At 35.6% G+C, this 27783-nt stretch overlaps 1 protein-coding gene across 5 annotated transcripts in view; it reads left to right on the top strand.

The window, feature by feature from the left end:
- Nucleotides 1-27783, top strand: part of RAP1A (RAP1A, member of RAS oncogene family) — a 78621-nt gene that overhangs the window by 5564 nt on the left and 45274 nt on the right. For 2 of the 5 annotated variants that reach the window (XM_032303460.1, XM_032303461.1), the window contains exon 2: nt 1692-1785. The exons of 1 other annotated variant lie outside the window; for it this stretch is intronic. The gene's annotated coding sequence lies outside the window, so the exon portion shown is untranslated. Of the gene's footprint in view, nt 1-1691; nt 1786-7981; nt 8052-27783 lie in introns of all 5 variants that reach the window. 2 more of the 5 variants (XM_032303462.1, XM_032303463.1) reach the window with 2 other exon arrangements.

The raw sequence follows: 27783 nt of genomic DNA, 5'->3' as shown, positions 1-27783 counted from the left end.
CGGGATCATTCTGTTCTAGACAAGTTGGCTGTATTATAAAACATTAAGCAAGCAACCATAACTTTTATTGTTTTAGCAGTTGAAATTTAACACTAATCTTTGGATTTTATGTAGCTTTCAGTATCTATCCCAAATCTTTGATGTCTTTTGATCTACCTTTTCCATTTCATTGAATGCATGTAAAAACTTTGCATGATTTTATTAATAGATTTCAGATTCAGTCATTGAACAGATGTTCGCATGACCCAATATTAGGTTCTTTGATGGAAACTGAGATGTGAGACTGCAGCTTCTATTATAAGGAATTTATAGTCTAGTAATTTATTTTGTTTGCCAGAACCTGACATATGTTTTATAAATAAATGTTGTATTTTCATGGTAGAATGGAAATAGAATGATACTCATTTTCTAAGTAACATCAATGTAATACTTTAAATTTTCTCTTAGTTACTCAACGACTATTTCTGTGATACTATTTTCTCACCCCCTCTATTTTCTCACCCCCACCCCCCATGGCTTTATTTTCTAACAGCATTTTAGTATTACAAGCAAACAAGTTTCCCGGTTTAAAATACAGTAAAATAAGAATTTTTTTGCTTAATGCTCGTTTGACTTCAATTCGAGACTTGTTTTTGCTTTTGTTTTTGTTTGGCAAATTGCTGTTCTGCATATATGCCAAAGGTAGGGATTTTTTCCCCCCACCTGGTTCAGCTGGCAATTTTAGTTCTGTGTTTAATATAAGAAGGTTTCTTTGTTGTGCTTTTGTTTTTTCATAGAACAGCTTAATCTTTTTTCCTACGCTGATAAAAATCATCTTTTGCCACTAAAGTTAACTCTGCCCTAGAACAGAAATGTGCATGTAGAAAAAAATGCATCTATGTGCATTTTTAGTGAATATTGGTAGCTTGCCAGCTTTATTTTCAAGTTACTCCCCACTCCAGACCTAACTATGCTGGGCTTATAAGGCAACAACAGTATACATAGTTAATTTGCAGAACAAGAATAGTTTTTCTGGTTTTTCCCCTTTGCATGTTTTAAGTTAGGATTAATTGATATTTATTATTCTCAATAGACATACAATAAAACAATTTATTTAACTGTGGTGCTTTCTTTTGAAGCATTGGCTGACTTTTAGATAGTGAGCATTGTGCAATTTCATGAATACCACTGAATTTTGGGTAACATTCTTTACACAGTCTAAAAGTAAGTGTGAGCTAACAGGTTGTGGAAACGAAACAGGTTTGACATTTTCTTTGCACTGGGAAATGTTTCTTTTCCAAGTAACATGCCTTTATAGGTTCAGGATCATTTTCAGTGACTATAGCTGCTTACTTTTTTTTTTTTTCTTGTTTAAAGTAATTCATGTTCCATTGTGGCAAATTTTGAAAAGAAAATAAATGTAAAGAAGAAATTGAAAATCATCTATAAACCTATCACCCAGAAATAATTACTACTGACATCTTAATGTACATTTTCTAGTTGTTTCCTTGCATGTACAAATTTTTTTTAATGGAATTGTACTTTTATATATACTGTTTTGTGCCTGCGTTTTTCTCTAAACAGGATATTGGTCTCCTAGTTTGGGACTTTTAGGTTGATTCTTTATAAATTGCTATTTTAAATAACACTGGGGCAAACATTTTTGTACATTTATCTTTGATTGCATCTCTGTTTTTTTTTTCTTCCTTTAGGATAGATTCCCAGAAGTGGGATAACTGGATCAGAGGGTGGTTACCCTGTGTATAAGAGTGTGTGTCTCACTGCACCTTCAATGGCATTGAGTAGGTCAGTTTTTACAATCTTTGCCAATTTGATAGATATCTGTTACAATACATGGGTGGTAATCGCAAAATTCTCTTATTATTAATAATCTGTAAAACCATCATAGTGTATGATTGGTAATTTGCAGTCATCTTTGAAAAAGTTGGTTGGAATGAATTTCTTTGAAAATATTTTAGGTGAAAATAATCTTTGTGACAAAAAAAGACATTCCTTGAAGTTGCAATTTGAGCACTGTTCTTTTATTGGAAAGAAGTAGCATTTTAATGTTCTTCCTTTACTAAACTGGCAAACATGAGAAAGCTTATTGTTTAGTATGTGGTAAGTGGAGATATCGTGTAAAACTAAATGATTTCAGATAGATGAAGGGGGTAGTCACATAGTTCAGACCAAAACAAAACAAAACAAAACAAAACCAACCAACATAGGGTTTAGAGCAATGGCTCTGGACTTAGGCAGCCTAGGTTCAAATCCATGTTTGCCATTTACTAAGTCTATGATTTGAGGCAACATACTGAGTATATAATGTGAGATGACTTTCTAAATATAATATTTGATGTTTCTGAACTTTGGCTTTCTCATCTTTACAAAGAGAATAATAATACCTACTTCATGATTTTTTTGAGAGGATTAGAAATAATATGTAAAACTGACTGCTTGGCACATAGTAGGCATTTAATAAGAGCCAGTTATTGTAAATTTGGGTGGGGGTTGCCCTTATTGGGGGGTAGGGCAGATATCATTTGTGTGTCCTTGTTTACATGAATAAATGCAGAGATGCAAAAGGCAATGAACAGTGGCAGCTGGAGGGGAGTGGTAGACATTCCTTATGGTAGGAATGGCATGAGCCAAGATAGAAAGTTCAGGACAAGTTGGAGGACAGGGGATTGATTTGACAGAAGCCTGAACTTGTATAATTAGAAAATACGGTGATAAGACTATAAAGATTTGTTGGGCTAGACTGTAGAAGTCATTGAATGCTAGGTTGAGAAGTATAGACTTTTATTCAAGAGCACAAGAAGTTTTGACATGAGGAAAATGACCCAGTCAGAGCATTCATCTTTTTGAAGATGAATTTGGCTACAAAGTACTGAGTGAATTGAGGAAGAAAGAGACTGAGGGCAAGGAGGCTGGCTTAATAACAAAGGTAAAGCAAATCTGAGGTTTAATGGAAAACAAGAGGGTAGGTTTTGGGGAGAGTTTCTGGGAGTCATTGTCAAAGTCTCTGGGTCTTCAAGTGTACTCAGTTTGGAGATGAAATTCAAAAGAAATAATCTGAGCCTAAGGGATAGGCTACATGGAGTTAGGAACCACTGAGAATAACTGTCCTTTGGTTGTTGCTACTTTTTTTTTAATTGAAGGGTAAAAAATTCCTATTATTTGATCTGTGAAAAATGTGTGCTTATGCTCTTCGACAAATGCATAGTCTGCAGAAATGTTATTTATTTAGCATTTTGAGTCGCTAGTTAACAAAGACTCCTCAGTTTTAGACATTCTATTTCTGGAGGTATTATCTTAAAATACTTCACTGTAAGGTTAAATTCTGCATGTCTTTTTGAGCATTTGTCCATGCACTGGACTTCGGAAGCATCAGTTATGTGAGCAGAAGTGATGAAAAGTGAAATATAGGCTTCTTGTTAAGCAGCTTAGAATATTGCCAGTGAAATGTGGAGCAATGAAAAATAGAAAATTGAGTATGTGATCTTTAGAGGAAATCCTACGTTTAATACTTCTCTCCTCTTTAATTTCTTAATTAAAAAAAAGAAGTTTACATGTGCCATTCTTAGTCATTTTGGTACCTGGCTCTAGCTGTGTGCTAAATTGTACTTTCCACTTGGCTGAATAATAAGTAAGCAGGTTACTCTACAGACTGATATTAATGTTTCTTTGTGTCTGGTAAGTAAACTCACATGGGCTGTGAATTTTCTGGTTGCTGTCTTCCTTTAATACTACCAGTTGAGAAAAGAATCAACACCCGATTTTTAAAAAGTATACGTGGGTTTGTGATACTTTCAAGGTATTTGCATTTTTTAAACTAGTGAGTTGTTTTATCTTTCTTTAATGTTTCTTTTAGTTTTCAATTATTTTCCAAACTCAGAAATAAAGTCTTTATTATTAGTTATTTTCATTTAAATCTCTTCTTTTAAAAGTATTCTTAGAAATATTTTTAAGTTAGTAAGCAAATGTAGCACATAGTATTGGGGTTGTGTGTGTTACTTACTACAAATACTGTGCTTTTCTTATGTGAAACTGCAAAAGCCCCTATCTTGTCAACTGAATGCTATTTCATTTGCTAAAGAGACCTCAGGTATTCAAAACAGTTATTTAATGTCTTGAACTCTAAGATTCTAGTTGAATCTCTTTTGATTTGGTTTGAAGATATTTCTGTTTGTTAACAGGAATCAGAGCTACAGTTATTCCCCTAGGTCTGATCATTCTGTTGTTCCCTCATTCCCCTCATAGCTGAGAGCAAGAGCTTCCCTGGTTTGGGCCATTCTGGCACTGTCACTGTTACTGCAACTCTGGCCTTCCCAGTCTGTATGTTTTACATTCTTAGAAGCTGTCCAGCTTGCATCTTGGCAGGAAAAATAAGTTATTAGATTGAGTGGCTGTTAGTCCATGGCATACGATTATAAGAAAATTCACAATTTTATACATTACATACTTCAGTAAAACTGAAATAAAAAATTCATTTTCTTTTTATATGAGGTGACACGTGAAGTGTGTGAAACATTAATAGATATTCATAGTCTATCCAAAAGGATAGAAATAAAAGAAAATGAAGTTCGCTTGTTGAATAGAATGTTATATACATTTTTCTTATTCTTTTTTTTTTTTTTAAAGATTTTATTTATTTATTTGACAGAGATCACAAGTAGGCAGAGTCAGGCAGAGAGAGAGAGGAGGAAGCAGGCTCCCTGCTGAGCAGAGAGCCCGATGTGGGACTCGATCCCAGGATCCTGGGATCATGACCTGAGCTGAAGGCAGAGGCTTTAACCCACTGAGCCACCCAGGCGCCCCGATTTTTCTTATTCTTTTAGTCAAAAACATTTTTTCTTACTTCCTTTGGGTTAGCAATTTTGAATGCTGAATATAAGTTGTTGACTAAGAAATCGATTTTTCCCCAAAACATTCTTAAAACATTTTGGTTAGTGATCCAACAAATAGTTATTGCTTGATTATTGGGTGCCTCGTACCGTTTTAGGAACTAGAGATAAAGCAATGAATAAGACTTGCTGTCATGGAACTCTTTATACAAGTGGGGTTTGGTGGTGGTAGAGAGATGGTAAATAAGTGAGCAAGATAATTTCAGAGGTTACAAATGCCATGAAGAAGCTTTAGATTGAGTGTTGAGGGAAGACTCAGCTGTTAATACTTATTTTGAGACCTGAATGACAAAAAGCTAGATGTGATGATCTGCAGGAAGAGTGAACCAGGCAGCGGGCCCAGTTAGTACAAAAGCCCTTAAGTGAGAAGCCCCACGGTATAGGTGAGAAAGCCATCCTGATAAGCTGAGAGACTGGTAAATGGGGTTGCCTGGAGACAAATCAACATAGGTCTTTGGTGAAGCACTTGGATTTTGTTCTTATACATACAAAAGGAAGACACAGGATATCACTCCATACTTACCTTTATGGATAAATAACGTGTAACTTTGGAATTTAAAGTTGGTGTTACTGGTGATACTGGCTTAAATCAGTAGGGTAAACAGTAGTTTCTCTAGACATAGAAAATCACTAACATGATATATAAATTATGTTTCTCTCAGTGGTCTGCAGAGAAAGGAATTAATTATTCTCAGTATTGTAAAAAGCCTAATGAAAATTATATATGTTCTCACAATAGATTTAAACAGGTAAAATACTATATATCTTTGCTTTGACCAATAATTATATCAACTCAGATCTTTGTGGCTAATTATCACAAATCATTATCATATATTGTGATTTGCAAGCTATTAATGAAATAAGACATCACACTGGTACCTCATGAACCTAACATTGAGTTTCATTAATATCTATGTCTTTGACAGTTTTGAGACTTCTGATTAGCTCTTCTTATCCACTTAATTAAATGTCAGGGCAACTAATAGACAAAAGTCTATAAAGATGTGGAATCTGTGGAGAAAAGAGATTTTTCGTAGTAAGGTTGAAAACCACTGATCAGTGTCCTAATCTGTAGAGGGACCTACAGAGAGAAGGGAAGTAATATTTTTTTGAAAATGAAGTTACTACATCTTATTTAATCTGTACAGCAAATCAGAAAAATAGATATTGTTCATTTTTTGCAGATGATAAAACTCAAAGTAATTATATAATTTAAAAAAATTAACAAACTCTAATGGTAAAAGATAATGCTGACACCAAACTTCCAGAAGGGACTGCCGCATTACAAAGCACACAATAGGTGGTCAATAAATATTTGTATCTTGCTTATATCCAAACATGAATGAGTAGCTGAAATCCCTATATCCTTATAATCATTTCTTCAATGTAACACATCATTTTTCTTCTAAATGTGTCTAGAAAATTACTCAGAAATAATTGGCTTCACTTTTTTTCCCCTGTAAAACTCACCCCTCTACCACCCATGAGGTGTAAGTCATTTAAATCAATCACAGAGTACAAATCCTGAGGGAAATAAAAGACCACAAACTTGGAAAGTATAATTTTCAGTTAGATATTAACTGACAGTTTGTAATGTTTTTAGATTTTTAAACAGTCGAGATACCATCTCTTGTATTCACATTCAAGATACCATCTTTTGGTTCTGTGTCTCTTAATTTTTTTTTAACTTAAAAATTTATAATGGTTTTCTGAACTGAGGTGGTGGAAAAACAGTAGTGAAAATGTTTATGTAGCCAACATAAGTTGTCCACCTAATCTCGGACTGTTTCAGTGGTGTGGGAGGGCATGCTTAGGCAGTATGAGATCTCTGAATTACTTATTTATAAAGGTTCTTCTAATCCTTCAAATGAATTAATATCCTAATAAATTTAAGTTTAGAGTTCTTTCAAATGCATACCTAATAAGAATGGATGCCTAAGGGTTGAAAGCAGATGCAGGAAATCTAAAGAGTAAAAGAAGCTATTTTAGTGGAAGGTTTCAAAAGGGAAAGGATTATGATACAGGATTAACTGTAGGAGAATGGGTAATACATGGAAGTTGCTATATAGACTGGAAAAGAAACTTATTTTCACAAAAAAAAATGAAATTGATGAAGTATGGGCTATGAGATAAATTAATGTTGAACAAGTAAAAAGAACACTTGGGTCAGATATGGTGGCCTACAGGACCTTCAGAGAGTATATGATGAATCTTACCATGTGTGGCAGTATCATTATTTCATGGAATATGGGATCTCTGTCTTGTTGGTTTGGGTTGGGAGTACAGTACAGTAAATCTAAATAGAATGAACAGGGTTGTTTTTGTGAAGAAGGAACATATTTTAAAATATGTTTCCAGTTGTCTGAGACTAAGGTTGTGAAAGGTGTATAAAAGGTAAGTTTGTATGATATTTTGGTTCTTGGTATCCTTGAAATGCTTTTTGTTATTTTGGAATTTTTTTTTTGCTATATTCCTATATGACAACTTTTAGACTGCTTTACTGTACATTCTGCTGCTCTTTAATCCAGTCATATAGTTGGTTTAGTAAGGGTATACATGACTCCTGGACTGACATTTTCATGCTTTAGGAAATTGTTTTGTGTATAAAGTCAAGTAACAGATCTATAGATGTGTATATCTGAACATTATGGGTGAAACATTTATTAATTTAATTATTTGAGAATATCAGATTAAGAAAAACGATGGGCAAATGAGCTTAGAAAGTGAATCTTATGTCTCAGACCCACCTTTGTTTAGAATTTCAGATGGTAGGTTATTTTGATGGTGTCTCTTTTACATTCAAATGGTAAGGTTGAAATTTGAGTAACTCAAAATTGGTCAAATAGTATTCTCTTTTAGAAAACATTTTGTGTATTTTGAGTAGAGTTTCACATTTAGGACAAATGCCATTGTAAAACATCCCTTTGAATTTTAAATAAATATACATTGACTTCTTATAGTACTCCAGTATCATAATTTTCACACTGGAATATGACAGCATTATAATTCTAAGAACCAACCAAATCTGCAAGTGAAACCATGAGTAGAGGGGTTTTAGATGATGTATTCATTCTGCTATTCCCATTATGCTTTAGACTTGGACTACTGTCGTCAGCAGAACAAGCTTGAGATTGTGTCACTACTCAGTACCATCTGCTTGCATGGGTATGTAAGCAATAGGCCTTCAACACTGGATATAAAGAATCATCGCTTTGTCGTTGTGTTTTTAGCTGGCTCTGCTTAGGTTCCATGTACTGGGTTTTGATCTTTTGTAGCCATAACACTTCCATAACCATGTTTTTGATGTTTTGATGTGCTGAAGATGGATGTGTGAAGTTTTTCAGTAACGAAAAGAAAATGCTTATTTAATCAGTGAAATTTAAAAATGATTTTTTAAAAATAATCAAATACTTGGAAGAGAGAGAGCTCTTTCTATCAAGGACTAGCCATTTCCTCTCCCCCACGGTTAATTTTCTCAGTATAACAAACTACTTTTTAAGTCCAGTAAGCCCAAATGTTTTGTACAAAATCAATCATAACTGTATTTGTCTGTACTATTTTTAAGAAGTGCTGTATTGTTAAGAGAGAAATAAACATTACTAATGTTTATATAATATCACTTCTTAGTTTTACAGAATGCTTATTCATATATAGGCTAAAAGGAAATACCGAAAGACTAAAGTTGTTACCTTGAATTTGGGATTATAGGTGATCTTTATTTTCTGAATTTTTATACATCATGCATATATTTTATAATTTAAATGAGTTCATTATAAATTTGAAATGAAATTTTTATTTTTTATTTATTTTTTATTGTTTAAAGATTTTATTTATTTACTTGACAGAGAGAGCACAAGCAGGGGGAGCCGCAGAGGGAGAGGGAGAAGCCTCCCTCTCAGGGAGCCCAATGTGGGGCTTGATCCCAGGACCCTGAGCCAAAGGAGATGCTCAACCATCTGAGCCACCCAGGCGCCCCGAAATTTAATGAAATTTTTAAAGATGAAGAGTCTTAAGGGATAAAATTAGTTTAAAGGCTTTACAAATAAATTAATAAACAGGAAGCATTCTGAGATGGAATTGTGTATAATGATAAAATCTGTACTTTAAAACAAGCAAAATTAAGTTGTCATTTTTTGGGTGTAAGGAGTAAGAAAAAAAACTGGAAAAGCATTGTACTATTTGATATGACTTAGAAAATTTTTTGTTCCATTCTTCTAACTCAGGTTTGCTTCAGTTACATTCATTTTTATGCTCTTTTATGGATAGTTATTTAATTATAAGATTTTAATTTATTCATACAGATGATGTGCCAAATCTCACAGAATATTTGGCAAAACACTCAGTGAAAGATAGCCCATAGTACCTACTAGTTCCTACTCTTATTTCTCAGTCTTTTCATCTGTAAAATGGAAAAAGAACAGTACCTATTTCTTAGACATATTTGAGGACTAAATAAGTGTATGTGGCATACAAAAAGTGCTTAAATATTATTGCTGCCACTATAAGGATTATTACCACCACCAAAAGGTGGCATTGATGTCCGGAAGAATTTGGAGAAGATTTTTATGGCCTGGAGCAGTATCTGACACTTTGTATCCACTGCTTTGACTATATTCTCTGTGTATTCTCCTTTCCATAAATAGAACTATTAGCTATGCACTTAGGTAGTTTCATTATTTATGTATGCAATAAATCTTGGTATTGGTGGCTTAATGTTTTAAGCCATAGTATTTAACATAGGAGATGTTTAATTTGGTCCCGGCAAAATTTTGAATTCTGGGTATTTCAAGGCTGATGTGCCAACAAAGTATATTAACTAGAGAATTGAGTGTAGCTGACTGCATCCTAGTTATTATTATCCAACAGTGACTTTTGTTCCTTATTGGTTTAGTTTGCATCATAAGATTAGAAACTGTTTCTTTGTGACTGATGGTGCCTTGAGAAAGCCAGTGGTTAATGCTGGTTTTTGCATATTTAACTAAAGTGAGTTTATTTTAGTGGCAAAATTTACAAATACTACTTTTTTCTTTTATATTCTTCACAGTGCTTTGTACCCAGTAGAGACAGTGAGTAATAGGGTGTTTGATAGTTTGTGAAGAAATGTGAATCTTCCAAGTTCCTTATAGGAAAAGAGTTTAGTAGGGATTCCTAGATTTCCAGGCTCTTAGTTTATTTTAATTTTATCACTTCAGTACATAATTTTAAAAATCCCTTAGGCCAAGTTAAAACATATCGGTATTACATATTTCCATGGGAGCAGTATGATGATACAAATATGCCTCATTGGATAAAAGCCACTAGCCCCATTCATAGAAATTTTGATTTTATTAGGTCTGTAGTAATGTAGATTACTTTTTAGTAAAGGTAGTTTACTTGTCAGTTGATTTAGTTTACTGCAGAATCTGTAGTTTACTTCTCCAAGTGATCCCAGATGATTCTGATGCAGTATGTTCTCATTTTCTTTATATTTTCATTTTAGTATTATATTTAACAAATAGTCTGCATTGTGTTTTTAAAGATTTAAAGGACTATAGAATAAATTTGATATTTAAAAATGAAAATTAATGCTGTGTCTTAACTTTCATTGTATATTCCTTTATAATTAGTTCATTGTATATATATAACTATCCAAACTCACATAATACTGGGACACCTGGGTGACTCAGTTGGTTAAGCACCTGCCTTCAGCTCAGGGCTTGATCCGGAGTCCCAAATCTGGCTCCTTGCTCAGCAGGGAGCCTACTTCTACCTCTGCCTGCCACTCCCCCATTATTGTGCTCCCATGTCCCCGGCTGCTCTGCTTGCTCGCGCTCTTGCTCTCTTTCTCTCTCTCTTTTGCTCTCTCTCTGACAAATACATAGAATCTTTAAAAAAAAAAAACAAAAACTCAAGTAATATCAAGTTCATTATAGAAAAATTGAGAGTACTAATGAAGAAGTATTTGTCAAACTTTTAGCATTATTGCCTGCTTACCCTGCCCCAGTCTTTAGCAATTTTTTCTTAATTGTACCCCTGTGAAATTTTAATAGCACAGATATACTCTATGTTTAGGCATTGTTTGTTAATTTGTGCTTTATATGCTAAGAGTTTTCATTTTCTTTTTTTCTTTCTTTCTTCTTCTTCTTCTTTTTTTATTTTGCCCCTCAGCCAATTTTCACCCGCATGGGGGTAACATTGCCCTGATGAGAATATATGCAATAAGCTTAAAAAAATTCTTTTTACCCCTTAGCCTATTAATATTTTGGTATACAACCTTCACAGGGGTTTTCAATGCATACTTATTTTTTCTTTTAAAAAATGAGATCAGATGCATAATATTTCATCTCCCTTTGAAAAAGTATATTGTGAATTTTTTGTGAAAATGAGCATACTTTAATAATATTTAAAGATAATTATCAGTGCGTCTCCCATTACATGAATTTGCCATCATTTCTTTAAGTGATTACTTGTACTTTTAAGGATTTTTTTTTTTTTTTAATTACCAAAGCTCTGATCTATCATTGCAGTTGAATTGTTCCATGCATTCTCAGTTATTTCCTTAGGATAAATTCCAAGAAGTAGAATTATATTATTCTGTACATTTAAATATTTTTTGGTATGTATAGCTTAGAGTATGAAAGCCCCTTTTCCAAGGACAACCACCATTAATGATGTGCAGTAATTTATCCATTCTTCTATTGAAAGACCTTTTGTTTCCTGGTTTTTGGTTTTTTGCTTTTGGCATACATCTTTGTTTGCTTGTATTTTTCTGTATCGTAAATTTCTGTTTGTGTGAGAATTGTTGGGGTCATTTTAGAATTGGAATAGTAGGGCACCTGGTGGCTCATTTGGTTGGGCAACTGCCTTCAGCTCAGGTCATGATCCTGGAGTCCTGGGATCGAGTTCCGCATTGGGCTCCCTCGTACATGGGGAGTCTGCATCTTCCTCTGACCTTCTCCCCTCATGCTCTCACTCACTCACTCTCAAATAAATAAATAAAATCTTTAAAAGAAAATAAAATTAGGGGCGCCTGGGTGGCTCAGTGGTTTAAGCCGCTGCCTTCGGCTCAGGTCATGATCTCAGGGTCCTGGGATCGAGTCCCGCATCGGGCTCTCTGCTCAGCAGGGAGCCTGCTTCCCTCTCTCTCTCTGCCTGCCTCTCCATCTACTTGTGATTTCTCTCTGTCAAATAAATAAATAAAATCTTTAAAAAAAAAATTCACTTTAAAAAAAAAAAGAAAATAAAATTAAAAAAAGAATTGGAATACTTTACATGCTTTTTTTTTTTTTTTTAAGGCTTTCCCTATTTGCCTATTCTGATGTTGCTACTATATTTTGGTTACTGTAACTTTGTACTGTTGTGCTTTTATATCTGGAAATATAAAATGTTCCATTAAGTAAGTAAGTGTGTCTGTATATTTTTCTGATTACAAGTTACAGTTAAGTTTGGCTGGGTTTTTTTTTTTTTTTTTCTTTGTTTTTTAGAAGACAAGCATAGGTATTTTAACTAGACTAGAATAATACAGATTTTTGAGGAGTTACAATTTAGGCTTGAGAACTTTTAGTGCCTAGGAGTGATTCGGAACTCTAAAAGCACTTCACAGTTTTAAAGTAAAGAAAAAAAGCTATTGGGCTGTGAGCTTTCTGGAATATTTGGAACCACAACATTTCTGTCAAATATGCCTTTTAATCTTTGGTTTATTGATTGCAGTATCTTGGACATACACTCTGTTTGCAATCTAACTTTTTGTCCTTTTAAAATATATTCTCCTTCTCTTTTTACGTTTCTGGTAAGTACTTATTTTAGGTATGCTCTACTATGTTGTTTCTGCTTGTTTTTATAGAATTCCTTTATATATTGTCTTTAGAGTTATTTATACATTTTTCTGAGTCTTAGAATCTCATAAAGTTCAAAATATATCAGAATAGTTATTATATTAGGCAATATCTGTGAATTAGCACCTGATTTTTACAGAATCTTAATCTAGTGTTTTTGCTAGATTGAAGCAGGTTTCCTTATGGAAAACCATTAAACATTGCAAAAGTATTGTGCTTTGGTTTTCAAAGTAGAAATATTTTTGTTTTTTAAAAATAGAGCTAATTTTGGGATTCCTGGAAGGTTCAGTTAGTTAAGTGTCTGCCTTCGGCTCAGGTCATGATCCCAGGATCCTGGGAACCAATCCCTCATTGGGCTCCTTTCTTGGCGGGGAGCCTGTTTCTCCCTCTGCCTGCTGTTCCCTCTGTTTGTGCCCTCTTTCTCTGACAAATAAATAAACTCTTTAAAAAAAAAATAGGGCTAGCTTTTCTTAGGTAGTTTCACCTTTAAATTTAAGTGCTCACACCATTACTAAAATCTTTAAATGTTGATTCTGACCCTACTATAATTATATGAGCTAGTTTTCTTTTTTAAGACACACTCTTGAGTGAGACTTTCAAATGCTCTAAGTGTTCTGGAAGAGTTTATTTACCTTTATAATGAAAAATCCCTCCTGAGAGTACTACACTCACCACTAGGGTGAAGGCTAATCATAATAAATATAATAAACGGTACTCTACCTAGGCAGTTCAAACAGGTCTGTTTTCTAGGAGTAGCCTCTCTTGGAGTTGAGTAGTCCCCACAGTTAACTTAGGCTCATTGCAGAGGTTCCCTGTGCTTTGGGTCGTGGTTTTTTATTTAGTGATTTGAAAAACCATTTGCTTTCCCTCATGGTAATATTCTTTTTTTTTTTTTTTTGGATGGTATGTTTTGAAAAATTAGCATCTCAAATGTGATTTTATCTGTTGAGGCTTACCATTTAACCAGGTTGGAAATTTTATTCTGTGGTACAGAATTTAAACACTTTCTGAATATACACGAAACTGTGTTCTTTACTCAGAATCACAGCAGCAAACACATGACAACATGTGTTTGAGCATTAACTCGTTATGACTTTAGACCTTTGGTCAAGCTGTATAATGGCTTGGGTACTGCCTTACCACCCACCCTGCTTTGTTTTCTGAACCCTGAAGCCATATGAAAAACTTAGAATTAATTTAAATGTATAGTCCATCTAAGGAGGATATTTTGTTTTAATTAAATGTTATATGAGATTACTATAAATGATTGTAAAAATTAGAGTGTGATAGACTTTTGTGTTTGTAAAACTTCAAAATATTTCCATTTTATTCTTATTTAAACTATTTTCTCCTCACACTAAGTATTGTGATAAATTAGTACCAGTAAGACTTTAATTAGTAATAACCATCTGGTGGAGAAGATTTGTCAATAGATTTGTCAGGATATAGATCTCCACTGAAGAGAGAAGTAGGGAGATTCTAGTTTTGTGCCCTGACAGTAAACTGCTTTTCAGGAAAGCATTAAGTAATTTTTACTAGTTTTTTATATAATTATTTTTCTATTCAAAATATAATTAAAGTAATCCTTGAATATCTTTCTAGTCATGCTGTTTTTAAAAAACTCATTGTTTTGGGGTGCCTGGGTGGCTCAGTGGGTTGAAGCCTCTGCCTTCAGCTTGGGTCATGATCCCAGCGTACTGGAATCAAGCCCCCCGTCAGGCTCTCTGCTAAGGAGGGAACCTGCTTTCTCCTCCCTCCCTCTCTCTCTCTCTCTCTCTCTCTGCCTACTTGTGATCTCTGTCAAATAAACAAATAAAATCTTAAAAAAAAAAAAAAGAACTCCTTGTTTTTAACTAAACAAGTAATACATTATAAAAAGAAATAACAGGTCACATAAAAAAATACAGCTCAAGTAAAAAATATAGATAAGGCAAAAATAATAGTTACCAGTTCGCTAAAATTCCTGTGTAAACATGTTCATGTATGAATATTGTTTTGTTTTCCTATCTGCTTTTTTTTTTTTTTTTAAATTTTCAGATAGGTGAAACATGAAGACTAGAAATGTTCTTTACCATGATGCTGTGATACTAAATAAAAATTCCATTCTTCAGAGACAGGTTTTGTCAAGTTCCCCATCTCTGCCCTTGCTCTTCCCCTCACCTGGATTCTTTTTTCATCATCACTCTTCTTCTTGAAAGGAGAGTGGTATACTGATGTGGTGTGTCTCCATTCTGGCTGGGCTGTGCATTAAAATTAAAAGAGGAGCTTTGAGAAATAACCACATCCTGACTCCACTATGCAAAGATTCTTATTTAATTGGTCATGATGAGGCAAGACGTGTGGGAGGAGAATGTGTTTTATCTTAGTCTGCATATGGAAGCTTGCTGGAGTTTTTGAGTTCTAGTTTGGGAGCGGGGAAAGCAATGATTGAGTCCAAGGAGTGTCCTCCTCAGTTTCCTGTCTTTAAGAAGGGTGATAGGCATTGATCTTTATAATCCCTAAGTTCTCAGAGGAATGCACTGCCCAAACTTCTTCACTTATTCCAGTACTGGTTCATCTACAGTTTGTAATACTTGAATTCTAAGGAAAATCAACTCATTAATGCAGCGAAGATGAGGTAGACAAGGTTAGTGGTGAAGCAGTGTAGTGTTGTGGGTAAGTGCACAGATGATAGAGTTTTAATCCCGGTTCTGTAATTTGTATCTGCTGAGTTTAGGCGAGTTTGTTTTAGCCTCTCTAACTCATCGATAAAATGGGAATAATAGTTTATACCTCATAGGGATATTGTGAATATTAGAAATATTAATATAGGGGCGCCTGGGTGGCTCAGTGGGTTAAGCCGCTGCCTTCGGCTCAGGTCATGATCTCAGGGTCCTGGGATCGAGTCCCGCATTGGGCTCTCTGCTCAGCAGGGAGCCTGCTTCCTCCTCTCTCTCTCTCTGCCTGCCTCTCTGCCTACTTGTGATCTCTCTCTGTCAAATAAATAAATAAAATCTTTAAAAAAAAAAAAAAGAAAAAGAAATATTAATATATAAAGTACTTAAAACAGTATTTTATATGGTAACTACTCAATAAATAGTACAATTAATGTATTCCTTTTCTTGTGTCTTCTTTTCTAACAAGGTTACCCTTTTCTTGCCCACTCCTGGCGATAAATTAATGCTTTCTTTAGTAAACTAGAGCAGGGGTCAGCAAATTTTTTTCTGTAAAGGGCCAGATAAGAAATGTTTGTGGTTTGTAGGGCCATATGGTCTCTGTTGCAGTACTGCAGGGCAAAAGCAGCCCATTGACCATGTGTAAACAAACGAGCAGGGCTGTGTCTACTTTATTTAGGGACACTAAAGTTTGCATTTCATCTAATTTTCACATGTCATGAAGTACTGATTTTCTTTTGATTTAAAGAAAAGACATTTAAGATCGTAAAAACCGTTTTTAGTATACAGGTCACACAGAAATAGGCAGTGGGCCCTTTTTGGCATATAGGTCATAGTTTGCTGATTCCTGAACTAGAGTAAAGGAAGCCACACATTCTGACTATTTTAGACACCCTTTCTTTCTTAAGCATGCCTTCATTCTTTAATTTCCCTGTACTAGGAGTCTAGAAAATTATTTTTATTGCCATCAGGTTTAGAATTGAAAAATTCTATTTTGAGCTCTGATCTTAAATGATAAGTACATGTGTGAAGGGGGGACCTCTTTGTGAGCTTTCCTCTCCTCAGTGACACATATAATAGTACTTAGGGTTCTTGGGTTGCAGGCAACAGAAACAGATTTTGTATTGTTCTCAGCACCATAGTAGGTGTTTATATTAGGGTTCTCCAAAGAAACAGATCAGTAGGATACATACACACACAACTAGTGTACATACACAATTTGTATGTATGTGTGTATAGTGAGAGATTTATTTCAAGAAATTGGCTTAAATTGTTTTGGGGCCTACCAAGTCCAAAATTGATAGGGCAGGGCTGCTGGAAACTCTCTGGCAGCCTTGTGTAGAATTTCTTCTTCATGAAACCTCAGTTTGGCCCTTAAGGGCCTTCAGCTGATTGGATGGAGCCTCCCCCACCTTCACTTAAAGTGGATTGATGATAGGTGTTAACCACATTTACATAATACCTTCATAGCAACACCTAGATTTTTGTGTTTGAATAACTGGGTACTACTATATCCTAGCCAAGTGACATACAACTAACCATCACATAGTTCAATAAATATTTTTCCATTAAAAGGTTGAACAAATGGCTAAGATGGTTAATTGAAGCAGAAGAAGACAGTATTTGAAGGATGTTGAATAACAGAATTTAAGAAGTAAGCATTCAGGGGCACCTGGGTGGCTCAGTGGGTTAAAGCCTCTGCCTTCGGCTCAGGTAATGATCCCAGGGCCCTGGGACCAAGCCCTGCATCCCTCTCTCTGCTCAGCAGGGAGGCTGCTTCCCCCTCTCTCTGTGCCTGCCTCTCTGCCTACTTGTGATCTCTGTCAAATAAATAAACAAAATCTTTAAAAAAAAAAAAAAAAAAAAGGAAATAAGCATTCAGGCCGAAGGAAGCCCCAGGAAGCACTGGGAGAGTTTAAAGGGGTTGAGACCTAGGTAGCAGGAATAGACAGTGTCTTTAGTTTAGCACAGTCAGAATGAATCTGCACTAACCATTTCCCATCCTCATGTCATTCTGCTCAAGATTCAGCTTCTTAAGAGATTCTGCCTGATTGGCCTGTCTTGAGTTTGGGTAAGAGATCTTCTTTGCCCAGTAGAGGGTGGGACATCTTGATTGACATTTCCACCAAAACTACAGTGAGGGGATGAGGTTATTTCCCAACAGAGAGTCAGGATGCTGTTAACAAAAGGAGGAGGAAGGGATACTAGACTAATGCAAAAATACCAGATGTCTACTTCACCAATTCTTTATATCTGCCCACATAGAAGGACAGCTGGTAAGGCTGGCACGGACTGGGGCCAGATCATGGAAAACTTTATAGGCCTTAGGAATCCACTTGGGCCTTAATCCTGTAGAAGAAGGAACTTTTCTGGAGTCTCTACTCTAAAGAAAATTTGAAATTTTGGGGCCAAATTTTGGACCATCTTCCTTTCTTCAGAAAATTATACTTAGGACCCAAGAAAGGTTTGTTTTTTGAGCACCTGGGTGGCTCAGTTGGTTAAGCATCTGACTCTTGATTTCAGCTCCGATGATGAACTCAGGGTTGTAAGATGGAGCCCCACATTGGGCTATGTGCTCGGTGTGGAACCTGCTCAAGATTTTCTCTCTCCCTCTGTCTCCCCGCTCCCCGCCCCTTGCACTTGTTCTCTCTCTCTAAGAAAAGGTTGGGGGGGGGGTTGTTTTTGTTTTTTGTTTTGCATAGCATTTCAAAAGATTCTCCTACTGTGGTTGGTGGGAAGAAGGGCCAGTCTCTTAACCTGAATGGTTAAGAACTAATAGGGAGAGCGTGGTATATACTGCATAAGGATTTTAGGCATGGGAACCACAGTAGAGTTGCATTTTAAATAAATCATACAGACTTGAATTGGAGGGTGGATTCGAGGGGTATAAGGCGGGGTGGAGGCTGAAAAGCAATCAGAAAATTACCTTTCTTCCCTCAGCTACCAGTAGTTGCAATTTTTTCTATTCTCCTTAAATTGATTGCTCATGGAAAGATTTGGTTAAGGGATGTTGAGGGTTTCAATTAATAAAGACATAATGGGGATGAAAGGGAAACAATTTTAAGAAATATTTAGGAGATAAAATTTGCAGGACTTAGCTATTGATCATATTTGGGGAACAGATTGTCTGTGGCCATGTATGTTTCTAGCTTGCATGACAGAAAATTGCTGAGAGAATTAGTAGAAAGCAGATAGAGGGATTGACCTTAAATGTGAGGAGGGGCTTTATCCCCTGAATGGGACTTGAGGAAAAAAGATGACTGTGGAACCAAAAAAGACCTCGAATAGCCAAAGGAATATTGAAAAAGAAAGCCAAAGTTGGTGGCATCACAATTCCGGACTTCAAGCTCTATTACAAAGCTGTCATCATCAAGACAGCATGGTACTGGCCCAAAAACAGACACATAGGTCAGTGGAACAGAATAGAGAACCCAGAAATAGACCCTCAACTCTATGGTCAACTAATCTTCGACAAAGCAGGAAAGAATGTCCAATGGAAAAAAGACAGCCTCTTCAACAAATGGTGTTGGGAAAATTGGACAGCCACATGCAGAAAAATGAAATTGGACCATTTCCTTACACCACACACAAAAATAGACTCAAAATGGATGAAGGACCTCACTGTGCGAAAGGAATCCATCAAAATCCTTGAGGAGAACACAGGCAGCAACCTTTTCGACCTCAGCTGCACCAACATCTTCCTAGGAACATCGCCAAAGGCAAGGGAAGCAAGGGCAAAAATGAACTATTGGGATTTTATCAAGATCAAAAGCTTTTGCACAGCAAAGGAAACAGTTAACAAAACCAAAAGACAACTGACAGAATGGGAGAAGGTATTTGCAAACAACATATCAGATAAAGGGCTAGTGTCCAAAATCTATAAAGAACTTAGCAAACTCAACATCCAAGGAACAAATAATCCAATCAAGAAATGGGCAGAAGACACGAACAGACATTTCTGCAAAGAAGACATCCAGGTGGCCAACAGACACATGAAAAAGTGCTCCACATCACTCGGCATCAGGGAAATACAAATCAAAACCACAATGAGATATCACCTCACACCAGTCAGAATGGCTAAAATGAACAAGTCAGGAAATGATAGATGCTGGCGAGGATGTGGAGAAAAGGGAGCCCTCCTGCACTCTTGGTGGGAATGCAAGCTGCTGCTACCACTCTGGAAAACAACATGGAGGTTCCTCAAAATGTTCAAAATAGAACTACCCTATGACCCAGCAATTGCACTACTGGGTATTTACCCTAAAGATACAAACGTAGTGATCCGAAGGGGCATGTGCACCCAAATGTTTATAGCAGCAATGTCTACAATAGCCAAACTACGGAAAGAACCTAGATATCCATCAACAGATGAATGGATCAAGAAGATGTGGTATATATACACAATGGAATACTGTGCAGCCATCAAAAGAAATGAAATCTTGCCATTTGTAGCGACGTGGATGGAACTAGAGGGTATCATGCTTAGCGAAATAAGTCGCAGAGAAAGACAACTATCATATGATCTCCCTGATATGAGGAAGTGGAGATGCAACATGGGGGGTTAAGGAGTAGGAGAAGAATGAATGAAACAAGATGGGATTGGGAGGAGACAAACCATAAGTGACTCTTAATCTCACAAAACAAACTGAGGGTTGTTGGGGGGAGGGGGTTTGGGAGAGGGGATGGGGTTATGGACATTGGGGAGGGTATGTGCTATGGTGAGTGCTGTGAAGTGTGTAAACCTGGCGATTCACAAACCTGTACCCCTGGGGATAAAAATACATTATATGTTTATTTAAAAGAAAAAGATGTAATGACTAGACTTGATAAGTTTACCATTGAGGTGGAGGGAATGAGGGAGGAAGTAAAGCAATGATTGGTAAAAACATGATGTGCAGTACCGAAGGTCCAAGTGAGATTTCAGACCAGGAATTTGTAGTAGTGACTTGAGTTACATAGTGGTCTTTTCTCCAGCAATAAAGAGAGACTTTTAAGATCCATTCATGGTTGGGGCACATGGGTGGCTCAGTCGATGAAGCATCTGACTCTTGATTTCGTCTCAGGTCATAATCAGGGTCTGAGATTGATCCCTGCATCAGGCTCTGTGCTTAGTGGGAGAGATGAAACTGAAACACAGAGAGGTTAAGACATTGCCTGGGATTACAGAGCAAGTTAGTAATGGAGCTGGACTTCAGACTCAAAATTTAGTTTCCAAAGTCTATACTTAGCTAGTAAGGTACATTGATGCTCACTCTTGGAATCCAGGTTTGGGAGAAGAGAGATGATAGGCAGGAAGATGGTAAAGGGATCAGTGTCTGAAATTTTAGTGCAGCGGAAAACTTGTGCTTAGGGTTTTCCTCAGATTACGGATACAAACACACACCATTTATACTAGGCCAGGTATTGCAAAAAAGGAAATTAATTTAGACATTTACTAGTAATTCTTAATGATCAGGAGCCTTTTTCATGAATTATATTTGGACTACACAGTTCTTTGCTTCGTTTTTACGTGCTGATAGTAAGATATTCTTGCAAAAGTAAACCTCTCTGTTGCCTTTTGTATGCTTCATCACCCCAGTTTTGACAGAACCTTAGTAAATGACCAGATTTTTTTCAACTCTTTCTCTTTGCTCTCATAAATTAATTTGGCAGGCTTTTTCAGTTTAGTGTATTTATATGCACTGTACTGCTGCTTAGGTAGGGGAGCCCTGCCAGTTAAAGCTAGAGATGTTTTGTTCTAATTTGGAGAGACAGCATGTGTCTCTCTAAGTTCTCCATCAGATTTCCTTATCTTTCCTTTTTTTCCCATCTTTTAACTTGGTATCCAGTTTGTAAATACAGTTCTGCAAATGCAGACTAAAGGAATAAAAAATGAATGCATCCCTCAGAGGGGAGTACATTTTCAACATAGAACTAGTTTCCTTTTTCAAAAAATGTTTGGCTTTTTCCAATGGTGTTGTTACCTAAAAGCGATATAAGTAAGTGATAAACTAATCAAATTAACACTTTGAGGAAAGACATTATAATATTTTTATCTTACAAAATATGAGCAACTGGTTTTATTTTCCTTTATCTCTCACTGCCTTGTATTCTTAGTAGATCAACATAATGGGTATTTGTGGCATTAGGGACCACTGTAATGCTGTTGTTCTTTTCCCCTGTGTTAATCTAGATACCGAGTTAAATTTGATGTTTGGTGCTTGGTATGCTTTACAGATTGATTTGGGCTAATAATTTCAATTATTTGCTTCTAGCCAATGAGAGTCATTGTTAAAAACAGGACTAGATCTAGATGTTGAGATTTTAGCCTCTAGAAAATTTAATCATATATGGTTAATTGTAGTATTGGCCTTTGAAACCTGACCCTCAAGGCTTTAGTAATCAAGTTTTTCCTGTAGTCAGGTGGCTTTCAATTTGACTGTAAATACTTTTTCCCATTTAACAAGCTTAGTTCAAATCTAGGCCTCAAAGTAAACTCTTTATACTTACAGAGAATTGGGGGGGAATTTGGGGTGCCTGGGTGGCTCAGTTCGTTAAGTGTCTGCCTTCATTCAGCTCAGGTCATGAACCTAGGGTCCTGGGATCCAGCCCCACATCCAGTTCCCTGCTCAGTGGAGAGCCTGCTTCTCCCTTTCTCTCTGCCTGCCACTCTGCCTACTTGTGCGCGCGCGCGCTCTCTCTCTCTCTCTCTCTCTCTCTGTCAAGTTAAATCAATCAATCAATCAATCAATAAATCTTTATACTTACAGAGAATTTTAATAGTTATTATTGATTGGTATCTTTTAACTTATGTGAAGTTATTTAAATTGGTAAATTGTGATCAACAAAATATTGTAGTAATTCATTTTTGTAGAATTTTGAGGATTATGTGAGTCCAAAAGTATTAGACTGAAGGCACAGTGTTAAGAGTAGGTTAGTTCATAATTAATTTGTATGTAGCATTGTTCAGATTTCATAGTTTACATATGCTGTTATTTGATACTTTCATACATACCAAAGGATTGAGATACGTCTAGAAACTGAAAAATTTCTAATCAATGTGAATGTGTATGAATGTTGTAGATAACCTATCAATCTTTTAGTTTGTACTATATTGAGAATTTATTCTTGAGTGAAAATAGCTGGTATACTGGTTGTCAAGAATTCTACATAGAAATTCCTTTGTAATAATATTTTCAGGTGTTTTATAACAGAATTACTGCTCACCTGTGCTGTGTAATTTTTTTGTGGTATTTTGTGTATGTGGTTACTTGGAAATTTTATCATCTATCATGGAAATATTTCTTTTGTGACAATTTAAAGATTGCTCTCATACCCCTACATTTTATTTTTGTATTTTTAATTATTTTATTAAATGTTGGGGGGAGTTGGGCAGTTTTTTTAATCTCCTTAAATGTTTCCAGGTTTGTGACCCTTGGTCACTGTCTTTTAACATTCTGATTTCAAATACAAGTTTTGGGATTATTTACCCCTTATACGATGTTTTTTAGATAAAAGAAAGATACAGTTCATTCAGATAGGGATGCCTGGGTGGCTCAGTGGGTTGAGTCTCTGCCTTTGGCTGGGATCGTGATCTCAGGGTCCTGGGATGGAGCCCTGCTTCGGGCCCTCTGCTCAGCAGGGAGCCTGCTCCCCACCCCCCTCTGCCTGCCTCTCTGCCTACTTGTGAGCTCTGTCTGTCAAATAAATAAATTAAATCTTTTAAAAAACCAACAATTCATTCAGACATAACTTTAAAAAATAGAATTAGATACTGTTATTGAGCAGGTATTTTGCAGGATTAATATTCTTTCTAGTTAGAATTTTCCTGGCAAAAATGTTGTAATTTTCAGAGTGGAAAGTATTTTAAAACATTGGTCAGAATTGCATGTTCAGTTGTAAATAGTGGTTTCTTAAAACATGCAGACTCATTAGGTACCAGACCTTACATTGATGTATACGTAAGTTAAAATGGGAGTAGGGAAAGAGGAGTTGGGATTTGTTGGTTATGCTGATGGAATGTAGGTGGACCTGGATGATGACAAGTATTTCCTGGTGATCCTTTCGGTCGACAAATAGTATTTGAAATACTGTTTTCTGAGGCAGGTAGTCTAGCACATTTCAGCCACAGTAACTTAGACTTACAGTCATTGGAATGGGTTTTCTTAAAAGAATGTAGCCACTGTGAGCAATGTAATCCATTAAACAAGGCTTAATTTTGAATTAAAAAAAAAACTAAATAGAAGCCAATATTAAAATAAGTATATATAGAATTGTTATCTCAGCCCTTCATTCATCACCCTATTTTGTCTTATAGGCTTCTGGGCCATTAACTACTTTTAATCAGTTTTGTAGTAGTTGGACGAGGAAAGAAAATGGGATGAAACACAAAGCTAGAAATTTTCTTTCTTTTTTATGTTGTTTTGCTTTTACTGTAGAAAATAAAATCTGATAAACAATTTAGGAAGAGAGCATAGAGTTTTGGTTAAGAATGTGGGCACTGGCGTCATATTACCTGAATTCTGATTCCAGCAGTGCAAATTACTGTGCGCAATCTTTGATTAAGATACTTTTCTTAGCCTCATCTTCTTTAGCTGTAATGGGACAATTGTAACAATAGCCCTGCTTTATAGTCATGAAAATCAAATGGTATGGTCCATATGAAGCACTTAGCATTGAATATTAGATATTATCATTGTTTTATTATGCCTTTTTGTTGATCAAAACTTTACTATGGACTCTGACTTGATTTTTGAGGTTACTCTTTGATTCCCATTGAATTTTTACCAGGCAGTTTAGTGTTTAAAGGACTGTTTAGTACATTTCTCCTTTTAAATGGAATAAGCTAAAGATGCAAAAGATTGAATGTTGTCTTAGATTCCTAAGACCTGGAGAACCGGTCTGAATACTTTTACGCACTTGGTTAACCTTTATGCCATTCAGAATGTGAGACCAGTTTGTGCCAATTTCCATTCCTCTGTTAGTCTTAAAACACGAATCACCAAAATGTTCAATGATGTCATTAGGACCATTAGGAAAAATACCTGTTATAACTATGAAGATCCAGAGAACTCATATTCATACTTACCTTAATAATGAAAGCTTGGTTTTGGTTATTTCTTCTAACAGTCTATTAATAATGTTATTAGTAGAGTGATTTTTATAGACTTTCATAAACTTTGTCTCATTTGATCTTCACAATTTTGTGGAAAAGGTAGGACAAATGGAATCACTCCTACTTTTAAAGATGAGAAATCTGGACTTAAGAGAAGTTCAGTGACTTGCCCAGAGATAGTGATGTCTGCTGTCTCTTACATTAGTTTTCATTCTGCTGTATCAAAGAGTTTCTATGCAGAACCAATTCCTTCTATATGAGCAACCTATAATTTATAGAATGTAAAACTCGAATTGTTGAAATTACTGGATTTTCACATTTGCCAGAAGTATGTACCTTTTGTTTTGTTTTTTTGTTTTGTTGGCTATATATCAAGTTAGAATAATAAATATCAAGTTCTGCCATAATTTACTATATATATATTTATTATATATAATTTACTATATATATATAAATTACTATAATTTTAATCTTATTTAAGCTGTAGGATTTAGAGATACTTGATGTGGAAGTATATCCTTAAACTGCATTTGGTGCTGGAAAGTTATTTTAATAAGTTAATTAACTCTCAATATAATTTTGATTCTGAGGGGATTGTGAAAGGTTTTTTTTCTCAGATTCTTAACAATATTCTTAGTCAAGTTGCCCAGTTTCAAAAGAAAAATGACTTTTTACTTTCAGCGATCATTTTAAAAACTAGTAGTACACTTTATATTGTGTAAATACCAATGGGGAGATGCATATTTCTTTTGACTGGGGACATTCTTTGAGAAGTTCAGCTAAAGTATTTTTAGATCCTCTGCTCTTGTATTCATGGGCTCTATGCACATCACTATGAAGGAGTGTGAAATAGTCCTTACCTTGCTTTAACAAAGTTGAAGCATTGATAGAGAAGGCAAAGCTAATTATGACACAAAGTAGAGTCCACAATACTATAATATAAGGCCTGATTTTATATGGCAATTAAGCGAAGATGGTATTTGCTTTTGTTGTTTTAAGAAAACAAACGGGAGAATATGTAACATAGACCATATATGGTCTGCAAAGCAAAAAGATATTAACTGGCTCTTTACAGAAAAGGTTTGTTGACTGTGAATTAGAGGCATGTGTATCACATAAGATAAAGTATAGTTAGAAACATTAAGGAATGCAAGCCAAAAACACAATGAGATACCATTTCATACCCATTGGGATAGCTGTAATTAAAAAATGGACAGTAACAAGTGTTGACAAGGATGTGGAGAGATTGGAATTCTCATGCACTGCTGGTGGGAATGTAAAATGATAAAGCCACTGTAGAAAATAGTCTGGCAGTTCCTCAAAAAAGTTAAACATGGTTACCATATGACCCAGCAATTCCATTGTAGGTATAAACCCAAGAGAATTAGATAGAAACATGTGTTCCATTAAAAACTTGTTCATAATATTATTAGTCACAATAGTCAATGAGTCCATCAGCTGATAAATGAATAACCAATATGTGGTACAGCCATGCAATGGAATATTACTCATCCATAAAAAGAAATGAAGCACTAATACATGCTACAACATAGGTGGGCCTTGCATTATGTGTGAAAGAAGCCAGACACTAAGGACCACAAATTCTGTTATTCCATTTATAAAAATGTCTATCTAGAATAGGCAAGTCTATAGAGACAGAAAGTAGATTAGTGGTTGCCAGAGGCTGGGGAGGGGAAATTGGGAGTGACTAGTATTGGATGTAGGGTTTCTTTTTAGGGCAATGAAAATATTCTGGAATTAGTGGTGGTGATTGTACAGCTAGCTTTGTGAGTATAATATAAACCACTGGATTATACACTTTAAAATGATGAACTTTATGGAATGTGAATTATGTCTCAACAAAAGAAAATGTAACCAGAGACTAAGTAGTTTTATAAAAGAAGTAATGAGAGGTCAGGTAAAGAAGGCATGCATTGATTGATACAGACTTATTTGGGGCTTGAAATGTACCTCAGAGGGCCTGGAGAATTTGGATAGAAAAAGAGGAAGTAGGTAGGTATAGCATTACAGATCTTAGGAGTGGGTGTAAACTAAAATTTTGGCACTTCACAGGAGAGGAAGAAGTGGCAAGACTAAGGAAGAAAGACAAGCTGAATTTATTTCCATGAGATACCTAAACTGGCATATTTAACGGATTTGTCCTGCTAGGGAATCATGCTTTGCACTACCATTTTTATGGAATAAATTGTGTATTCTAGGCCAAAGCAGGAATTTTTTATTCCAGCCAGAAAGCAAGAGCCACGTACTTTTAACAGGTTATTGTAAGGATTTTAGTTCTCAGTATATGCTTTGAGGAATTTGCTACCATCTTTTTTCTTCTTTTTCAAGTTTTTACTTGAATTCCAATTAGCTAACATATAATGTAATATTAGTTTCAGATGTAGAAATCAGTGATTCATCACTTAAATATAACACCCAATGCTCATCACAAATGCCCTCCTTAATACCCATCACCTGTTTAGCCTACCCCCCCCCTTAACCTCCCCTCCCGCAACATTCAGTTTGTTCTCTCTTGTTAAGACTCTGTTTTCTGATTTGCCCTCTTTTTTTCTTTTTTCCTTTATGTTCATCCTTTTTGTTTCTTAAATTCCACATAGGAGTGAAATCATATGGTATTTGTTTTTCTCTGTTACCCTTTACATAATACTCTAGCTCTGTCCACGTCATTGCAAATGGCAAGATTTCATTCTTTTTGATGGCTGAGTAATATTCCTGTGTGTGTTTATACACACTACATCTTTACCCATCCTTCAGTGGATAAACATTTGGGCTCTTCATACTTTTGGCTATTGTTGATAATGCTGCTATAAATATCAACATCAGGTGCATGTATCTCTTTGAATTAGTTTTATTTGTATCCTTGGGGTGAATGCCTAGTCATGCAGTTGCTGGGTTGCAGGGTAGTTCTATTTTTAACTTTTTAAGGAAACACCATACTGTTTTCCAGAGTGGCCACACCAGTTTGCGTTCCTACCAACAGTGTAAAGAGGCTTCTCCTTTTTTGCTTTGTTTTGTATTTAACCAATTTTAAGTCATACAAGTATTTTCTGATTTTTTTGTTGTTATTCAGAACAAAAATCCTTAATAATATGGTTCATTATACTTGCCACTGTACACTTTGTGAAGTTTTCTTGTATATTGCCTCATTTAATCCTCTCACCACACCCGTGAGATAGATGGTATTGTTCCCATTTTAAAGGTGCAAGAGGCCATATGATAAAGTGATTTGAGGTAGGATGGGGCCACTGGAGTCACAATGCCTAGGTGGGAATACTGGTTTTGCCATTTACTAATTATGTATGAGTTTTGAGTTA

The sequence above is a fragment of the Mustela erminea genome, chromosome 10 (genome assembly GCF_009829155.1).
Source record: "Mustela erminea isolate mMusErm1 chromosome 10, mMusErm1.Pri, whole genome shotgun sequence".
In the NCBI taxonomy this organism is placed as follows: Eukaryota; Metazoa; Chordata; class Mammalia; order Carnivora; family Mustelidae; genus Mustela; species Mustela erminea.
Note: the sequence above shows the minus strand (reverse complement) of the source record. Positions and strands in the feature narration are given on the sequence as shown.